Below are 10142 nucleotides of genomic sequence, written 5' to 3' on the forward strand. Positions count from 1 at the left end.
ACAGAAAAAAAAACCTGTTCCTTCCCATTCCCGGAAGCTTAAATCCCGTTCTTGCCCGTCCTGAGGGGTTTATTTTTTTTCCCGTCCCGCCCGTTCCCGTGAGCTTCACTCCTGTACCATCACATCCGGCAAAATTTAACAACGTTTTTTTTTCCCGACGGATCCCGCGCGAGTCCTCTCTTCAAGTCACTCTCTAGCTTAGAGTTTTATTGACTGGTAATAGACAGTGATACTGGGTTAAATTTAAGTCTTTCTATAAAAAATAATAAGCAATATTTTTATTTTCCAGTCGTGCAAATTGTGTCAAAGGTGAAATTCTGAAGATCCCAGTTCTGTGTTCCCACAGCTCTTGTTTATGGGGAAGCAAACATATTTTCAGTAACCTAGCAACTGTTGAGACCCTCAGTGCTTCATTCAGTGACTTTTTCCTGCTAGAATTACAGCAACTTGCCTTTCATTCAGCTAGATATTAACCTTGAGAAAATACAGAGATAATGAACTAAAAATACACTGCCCTTGAATGTAGGGCACAAATGTGACTGCTGTAGCAAGGGCAACCCAGCAAGCACTTCTCAAAATGATACTGTAGCTGGCAACAGCAATGATATATAATATAATATAGTCACTTCTCACTCCTGTAGATGACACAGATAACAAAAAAAATACTGAATAATATGGAGTCCTGAATCTCTGTTTTTTCTGATACATTTTACATGAAAAATGTTTTGCAAGTGACACTTAATAGGAAACTGATTTATTTTTAATGTAAATGTCTATACTTGCTATATGTCTTGGAAGTACAAATGTCATTTCTAAAATACCAGTAGTATCATTCTAGTCACGTTCACTGAGGTGACGTTTTTCTTTGTCCTGTACTACAGCGTAGTAGTATGTGTCTCATCTGAATGCATTGCTTTTATCTAAGAGGTACACCCAGTATGGAACTGAACTGGGTCATCAGATAGTTTAGTGCTATATTTGAAATGTATAATAAGCTCAAGAGGAGGGGAAAATCCCTGTACTTTTGTTAGGAAGTGATGGTGCATGACAGAAGGGGCTGGTTTAACAGCTTTAACCGTCCCTTGGCCAGGTGCTCTAAGGACCCTCATTTAACCCTCAGTAAGACTGTGACCTGATGGTAACAGCTTCTTTATAGTTAGTCCTGGGAAATGTGGTGGTTGCTGTGCTGTGTGCATATGTTTTTTAAGTATTAATTTGGGATTGATTTATTTTTATGATAATTGTACTTCTCTCAAAACATTGAATTGTGAAATACTTAATACTTACTTAACTAAACCCTTAATTGAACTAATAATTTGCTTAATTATACCTTTTTACTTGTTTTCAGGTCCTAAAAGCGTTGCAGGTTTCAAGTTAGCTATAACATTTTATAAGTAATTTGAACTCTGCAACTTTTTAAGAGCTGAGAACAGTTAAAAAGGTCTAATTAAGCAAATGATTAGTTCAATTAATGGTCTAGTTAAGTAATTGAGAGCTCAGTTGGAATGAAAACCAGAAGACACATGGGGTCCCCAGGACCAGGGTTGGGAAGCCCTGAACTACGATATTGTACAAGATACCAAGTTTTAAATTTTATAAAAAAAGAAAAATGTAAAGTGTACATTTGAGACCTATATAGTGAATAAAAATGAACAACAGGTACGGTTTATGTAAATATTGTGTTTGCTTTAACCTGTGCGTGGCAATGTTAAATATTGTTTTATAAATTACAGGAGCCTGTCAAAAGGGGATTTCTATCTATCTATCTATCTATCTATCTATCTATCTATCTATCTATCTATCTATCTATCTATATATATATATATATATATATATATATATATATATATATATATATACAATCGTTTTTTCTTAAAGACTTTTGTATACCATGTTTTTCAGGCTTTTTACCCCAGTAAGGATGGCACTCAGATACCCATGTTTATTATCAATAAAAAGAGGCTTAAACAAGATTCAATACTCCAAGTTACAGGTAAGGAACGTCAGCTTGGGTTAGCTTATTTCTGTCTGATTTTCTTAAATTTGATTATTAATTTGGAGTTTAATGTTAAAAGTGTTACAGTACACAGGCAGTTCTAAAAGGTAACTTGTACAGAAATTCTAGAAAGAAAATGTATCTTGGATATTCACAATATTATCCACATATTCACAATATTATCCTGGAGAGCCACAATCCAGCAACCCCTAATCACCAATTTCTAAAAGCAGGCTTCTAGTTAAGCAGGTAATTTGTTCAATTAAGTAATTTAGAGATAATTTGGAACAGAAACCTGAACAGGCTGCAGCACTCATTCAGAAATGGATGATTAAGGGTTACCTATAAAACCTGCTGGATTGTGGCTCTCCAGGACCAGGCTTGGCCACCCCTGATATAGAGGAATGCCCAAGACTGGGACCATCTGCAGGGTTGACTTATTTGTCCTTGTGCACTAGCAGTCTGTCGGTTTGTGTGGAGCTATTTTTCCTTGACCTCTTTATAGGTATGCAGTGTTGAAAGTGTAAAGAATTGAGAATTTCTGTCAGTGTTTATTAATAAAAATTGAATGATAAGGATGGGGTTATATGTGGTGCAGTCTTTATTTAAAAAAAATTATGTTGCATTGTTCCTGGACCTCCTAAACCACTAACTGTTCTACATTATATTGTGGTCTTATGGTTTGAAAAACCATATGTGATATATACAGAATGAAGGGATTTCTGGAAACATATTTAATAAACTAAGGCATCTGTTTCACTCACTATATGTATAGTTCCCAGGGGGAAAAAAACATGTTATCTAAACAAAGGTCTGTTTCATTGCTAGTGATTTCAACTTTATTTGTAGTTGCCTCTAGGTGTTGAACTTTGATTTAAGAGTTTGTTCTCTTCAGACACGAAGATTGATAATGTTGGGTTTTTTTGTTTTTTTTTGGAGTACTGTCAGTGTAGGTCATTAGACACCTTGCTATCAAGGGGTATGACACTGTACTTGTGTAGCTAGAACATTGATGTAAAACAAAGTACATGAGTGTTGGCATCAAAGCTGACACACAGTAGTTTCAGCTTTATTTAAAATGATCCACTCAAAAGGCAGTTCAGCATACAGTATCTGTGCAGAATTAAATTGCTTATATATTGTATGTTTTACCTCTTCAACTTTCTTAATGGGTAGCCACCCTGAATATATATTTTCTATTTATTTCAGTGTTTCCAGACTCATTTTTGTGAGGCATCTTGGTGGTGTGTTAGCAGTTGCTAATATCAAGGAGGCGGTGAATATGGAGAAACATGGCATGAATGTAACCATTACTAAACTGTTAAGGCAATGCGAGAGAGCATTCTGTTTATTCAGATTGCAATGCAAGCTAATAGAAGCAAATGTGTTTAGTATAACCTTCTTGTTCCCTGTTCTCTGATACTGAGAATTTTACAATTCTTGAAAAGTACTACAGAATGCACAACTCATCCACTAAAATGTTTGTTTTCAGTATATATAAAAAAAAATACAAAAAAAGTTGTTATATTTACTGGCATGCCTTTTTAAATATTTTATATGAAATTCACCACCCAGTAGATTAATTTAATGTAATGAAATCATCTGATCCTTAATTTTTAATGTTTCACAAAGCAGAAGCAGGGTGCAGTAAGTGGACAGTTATCGGGAACACATTTTCACTAATGGTGGTCCACTTACGGTTTAAAAGCAAAGAGGGAGACCCAGCACAGGCACCATATTTATGTGGCACGAAAAATAAACTAACATATATTTGTTTATACTTACTGGATTATGTAGCAAATTCATCTCTTATAATTTTGAAACTTTTCATTTACAAATATGAAAACTTATGAAGAATGACATGTGTTTACTCTGTTTTCAGCTGGCATGCTGGCCCACAAGCAAAACTGCTTCACTGATTTCCAGACTGCTGCTGAATATCTTATCAGAAAGGGCTACACATCCCCTAGCAAAATTAGCATTAATGGAGGCTCCAATAGAGGACTTTTAGTGGGTATGACATTCTTTTATTTGATTTACGCTGTTTATTGTTCTCTCTGTGTGTGTGTGTGTGGTGTTTTTAAATGATGGAGTCCTGTAACAAAAAGCTTTGGTCCCATATTATCCCCACTGTACAATCAGAATGAAGTTGCAAAAACACAGCTTTGGAACATTTTGTATTGCCCTATTTTCCTGAGAAGATGAAATTACACTTTTCTCTCTCAAACTGCATTCTGTACTTGTGGTTCTCTTACATTTGCAATATCAATACTAGTAACTGTTAAAAAGTGAATACACTTGCATCTTTGTATTTGATCTGGCATGCCAGGATCCTAAAGAAACAGAATGACCTGGAAGTAAACAACGCTGGTTAAAACTGAAACTATGTGGAATACCAATAAACTGTACTAGATGTTCTTTTATCAAAGACAATCACTGGGGTTGGCACTGCTACTTTAATTCCAAGTTCAGCTGCAGTGTACTATTGAGAATTAATCTATACTTGAGCAGCAGTCTCCATCTATTTTAAGAAAATGGAAATCAATAATGCATTTAAAAAAAAAAAAAATTAAAAATTAACATCACTTTTGTTGCAAGCTGTAGGTACTCCATTGCTTAATAGATCAATACTCCAAAACAATGTACAGCAAAATGAATTGCCATCAGTCATCTTAATGGAGACCTGCCACATATATAAGAGATGGAGTGACAGCTTCATATCTGCTGGTGCATTCTTCATATTTACAAATTTTTGGTGATGGGGATATATAATAGTGTCACTTTTATATATATATATATATATATATATATATATATATATATATATATATATATATATATATATATATATAGACAACCGCTTATCCAGTTGTAATGATTTTCTAGGTTATGGCACGTTATTGAAAGTATCATAATCTGGGAATATATGAAGCAACCTTTCTCTGTCCATACGCATACCATTTTTATTTTTTACATGTACATACAGTGCAGTGGATGTAGGTCATGGTGTTCTTTTTAGTAGTTCTATTTTTTGTTACTACAGCTGTGGTGGAGGATGTGCATTACTGACATGTTTATTTGTCTTCACTCCTCTCACAGCTGCATGTGTGAACCAGAGACCTGACTTGTTTGGTTGTGCTGTGGCTCAGGTTGGGGTCATGGATATGCTGAAGTTTCATAAGTTTGCTATAGGTCATGCTCAGATCTCAAAGAACAGTATGAGTTTTTAATTAAGTAAGTAATCTGTTATTCACCAGTATGCAAAGTGCCAGCTGAAAACACTACAGTTACAGAATTGTTTTATACACAAATAGTTTCACTTTGAAAGATTTACAGTACCTAACAAGTGAACCAGTACATTCAACTAAATTTGGTAATTGTTTGTACAAATCTTCAGGAAAACAGCTTAGCTTTATTTTATAGAAACACAGTTGGTGATCCTCTTTTTGCATATGTTTGTTGGTATGCCTGAGATTCCTTGCTCTCATGATGAGAAAATAGATCAACCAAAAGACCTGTCTGTGAAAACATACAAGATTGCATAACTTAAACACGTGGCCCGTGTCCACTGCTGATGTGCTTCTCTTCCATCAGTTTCTCTTTTACAATTTTTGAAGTCAAATCTTTTAAATGGCATTAATTGTAACCATTGCAGAGCCAGTAAAAACTAATATAAACCTAATGTGCATTGCACAGGAATTTATTGCTAAGAGTGTTGAGTAAGGCTGACATGAAGCGTTTTCAAAACCAGGTTTTAGCAAGAGATTAAATCTACTTCCCATAAACATTGCAACTAAGAAGCCTGTAACTTCTATTGCATATATAAAACCAAGTCACCAGCTGTGTTTTTAAATTAGTGTTTCCTTTTGTATGAGGTATCCCTGTGTAATATGGTCTGATTTAAATATAAACATGTTAAAAAGTTTGAGGTTTACTAACATGCAGATTACCTATTCCAGGCAATGTAAAGTACAAACATTGCACATGCATGCATGCATTGTGATATACAGTTAGAAGAAAGTTATTTTGAAACCCTTTCCTATAACATCCACCTGTTTCTTAATTACAAGAGTAAAGGATCACTGTTTGTAATTGTAATTAAAATTGTCTATCTTTTTTTTCGTTTGGTTCATTAAATGAGGTGTAATCTCTAAAGGTTTTACATAGTGTGATTTGTCATCCGTGGCATGATTGAGGTGGTAGGTGTGATGAAGTGGAATTGTATTGCTGTAGCTTAGCCAGAGTGACCTAAAACATGGGTAAGAGTGAGGTACGGGAATGAACCCTATGTGAATTGCTTTTCGGCTGCAAGTCATTAAACAGGGAAGTGGCAATTAGCTTTTGGATACAGCTTGAAGAAACTTTATTTAATTCAATTATTGAACAGACTTTCCTTCTCAATGCCATTACCCACCATTTGCAGTGTAATGTTTGAGGTAAAATCTGTGCTTGGAAAAATATGATATATGATCTAAGCATGAAACACCATTCTTATTGTTAGCAAGAGTGAAGATGCAGTTAGGCAAAGGGGTATCTATATTCAATAATGCAGCAGTGTGGCGTAGTGGTTAGGGCTCTGGACTCTTGACTGGAGAGTTGTGGGTTCAATCCCTGGTAGGGGACATTGCTGCTGTACCCTTGAGCAAGGTACTTTACCTAAATTGCTCCAGTAAAAACCCAACTGTATAAATGGGTAATTGTATGTAAAAATAATGTGGTATCTTGTAAAAATAATGTGATATCTTGTAACAATTGTAAGTCGCCCTGGATAAGGGCGTCTGCTAAGAAATAAATAATAATAATAATAATAATAATAATAATAATAATAATAATAATAATAATAATAATAATAATAATAATGCTGTGTTTATTAAGTATTGGAGAGACTGAGGGATTGAGGATGTAAAGTGATCAAGGGGGAGATGATTACTTATCCATTGGAGGGAAAGACTATTGTTATCCAGTAGGAAGCCATTCAAGGCTGAGCAAGCATATTCACTGTAGTCTCTGAAACCTAATAAAGGTACACTAATAGATTACAGTGGCACCCAATGAATACATATACATGCAAGTTATAATTTGTAATAAGCATATTTGTCAGGGTCTGTGCTTGAATTGAGTAACATACTATTTGAACTTGTTTTGCCACCCGGTGCTTTTTGAAATACAAAATGTTTTCTAGAATCAGTGCAGCAAGTCATTTGACCAATTATTGGTTCTTTCTTAACTAGAAATCAATGGTGAAGCGCACTGAACATGAGCTCTAATTCACTCAAAGCTCATTGGCAATTTAAAATGATACGTGCTTGCTTTTGCTTTTTGTCTAGGGTGGTAACAGCATGTAACTCAACATGAGTTTTAAATAGGCATCCTAGTGGGTGCAGAGCATTTTGTAACTCGAGACAGCAGTTGCAAGTAGGAAATCAAGTACTACTGTGGCACACACATTTAAAGAATATTAAATGCCCCAGGAAACAAGCTCTGACTGGTTTACTTTAGAAAGCTGCTGGTGAGAAGCAAATGGGGACTAACATAGGAAGGTGGCGGCTACAGAGGACTGTGACATCTGAGAAATATCCATGAACATTCACAATACCTGAACAGCAGATGGTGAACCAGTTTTAAAGATGCAACCACTTTAAGAATCAATAATAAAGTTACTACACCTTAAGAATGTGTGATGAAGTACTAACACTATGGCCTTTATTTTGTAGGTATTCTCCTCTTCATAATATCAAGGTGCCGGAGGAGGATGGAGTCCAGTACCCTTCCATGCTGTTGCTCACTGGAGACCACGATGACAGAGTGGTGCCACTGCAGTCTGAAGTACATCGCTACCTTGCAGCGGACTGTCCTAAACAGACCAACCCCTTGTTCATCCATGTTGATACCACGTCAGGGCACAGTGCAAGGAAGCCAACCAGCAAAGTCATACAGGAAGTGGCCGACATGTTTGCCTTCATTTCATGGATTAAATAGGAACGCTGCAGTTCTCTCTAAAAGGAAATAGAATTAAGGGCTTTGATAACTGCAAGAATAAAAAATACATCTGGTTCTTTACTTACATTTGATAGTTTTAGATACAGATGCTTTTTAGATTTATTAATCCAGATTTTAAAAATGGGATGGTAAAATGGGAACGTTGGCATACTAAAATAAATCAAACGTTTTTTTGTGTTGGGTTTCTATGTGAGAAATGCTGAAAGTTACGGTTACATTAAATGCAGCTCTAGCGCACCCTACGTATTTTGTAGAAAGAACCAGTTACTTATTATTGATTAACACTAGCACAGAAACGGAAGAACAGTTGACTGCCAAACGTTTCATTCGATTCTGAAAGCACTACAGTTGTCTAATTAGAGTCTTTTATTCTCTTTAATACAGACCCAAAGTTACAAATATGTTTATGTTTGTACAATAACTTACATGATGGTTCATAGTTACATTACTTTATGGATTTCACAAATCAGCACAACAAAACCTAACAGCAAAAAGTAATATTGTGTTCTATAAGTAATCAGCTGAAAAGTAAGTTTAATATAATAATTTTTAATTGAATATATTAAGTATTGTTCCACAGTAACAGTATCAATGCCATGGAATACAATTGTATGTATTCCATATTTCTTTTTATGGAACAGGTCATGTTTATTCACATAAGCTTACAGTAGTGGTGATGCACTTTAACAACACAAGACCAGAGGTTCAAATGCTATGTAAAGCAGGTTGATACAGAAAATAATATTGAGAGCATGTTATTTGTTGAAAAACAGTATTTAAGCTTTTAACAATATAACTCTGCTGATTGTTTTCTGTGATCCTCCTGGGCTGTTTGATATCTCAATTGTTTTTCTTTTTATTTTTTTATTTTTTTAGATTAAATTGAATTTCTACCTCTGGACAAACAGTAACTGTGTCCACATTTACCTCTTTAAATGCATGTCATAGCAACAATAAACATTGCATACTAAACCATGGTTCTTTGCTTCAAGACTTTTTGGCACTTTTAAAAAAAAAATACACTGTTGGGCTTATGTATTTCGTTTACTCATATTTGTAGAACTCTATCTAATTGTGAATACATTTCAGTATGGGGTGTCTGAAAGTGGTGATATGTGAAGGAACCTGTACGTTGTGCTTCGTTTATTCATGGCAGTGTTCCTTTTCATGATATTAATACCTTTATTTTTTATATTTAATATAGCACAGTGTGTAGCTTACTAACATTCCTGTTTACAGGATGTTTCTTTCTGTTAGAATGTGCAAAATGGACAATTATACAGAACCTTTATTCTACAAAGACATGGATTTCATACTGTGAGGTGTTGGTACAGAGACAGATCTGTAGAACAGAACAGTGAATAACATCTGCACAGTTTTGGCAGAAACTCATTAATTACTTAAATAAATTGTCTGGTGTGGTAAAGTGTATTTATTCGGTGATAAATATTTTGTGAGCAAGGGGTCTGAGTGGGGTAAATGGACAAGGAGCCCTGCTACCTGTTAGAGGGTACTGTATCATTAGCCAAGCCTGATTTTTTTAGGATTATTTCAGACTTGAGGGTTCTGTAAAGTGGTTTCAATATAAAAAACCAATAGGTTCTAATAGAACTGTTAGGTTAGTTTTACTGGAAGCAAACATTGGTCCTTCATATTAATACCCTTCAGTAATGTGAACCATTTGGCTGCCTGACTTTTGATAGATCATCCCAGTTATTTATACATTTTATTTTGCAATGGTCACGCCACCTAGAATAGGGCACTAAAATAAACCAGTAACTAACAACAATTACTGTACCAAGATACATAATGTAGTGTAGTTAAACTACAGTTAATTACTTTCATAGATAAAAGCTGTCTCTGCATTTCAAGTCAGTTTCAATGTCTGTGCTACACTTCTCAAATAAGGCAACATAAACAGTTAAGAAACTATATTAAAGCTGTTAAGCGAATACACTGCCAATAGTTATTATTTTAAATACTCAATTCACTTTCAATGACTTTACATATTTGTATCATTTAACCTGAAATAATAAAGTAAAAAAATAAAACAAAGTCTTGATCATTAGTGGTGACATTGAATCTATTCATAGAATCTTTCACCCAAAGGAGGTCAAACCAGATTTTAATAACCACAGCATGCGAC

The 10142-nt window shown here is 34.8% G+C and overlaps 1 long non-coding RNA gene across 1 annotated transcript; it reads left to right on the plus strand.

The window, feature by feature from the left end:
• Nucleotides 1-3123: 3123 nt before the first annotated feature.
• On the plus strand, nucleotides 3124-8990 carry LOC117410720 (uncharacterized). Its single transcript, XR_004545726.2, has 4 exons — nucleotides 3124-3299; nucleotides 3879-4010; nucleotides 5096-7606; nucleotides 7711-8990. It is a non-coding gene; the product is annotated as an uncharacterized LOC117410720 (long non-coding RNA).
• Nucleotides 8991-10142: the final 1152 nt, after the last annotated feature.

This window comes from Acipenser ruthenus, chromosome 6 (genome assembly GCF_902713425.1).
Source record: "Acipenser ruthenus chromosome 6, fAciRut3.2 maternal haplotype, whole genome shotgun sequence".
Lineage (NCBI taxonomy): Eukaryota > Metazoa > Chordata > Actinopteri > Acipenseriformes > Acipenseridae > Acipenser > Acipenser ruthenus.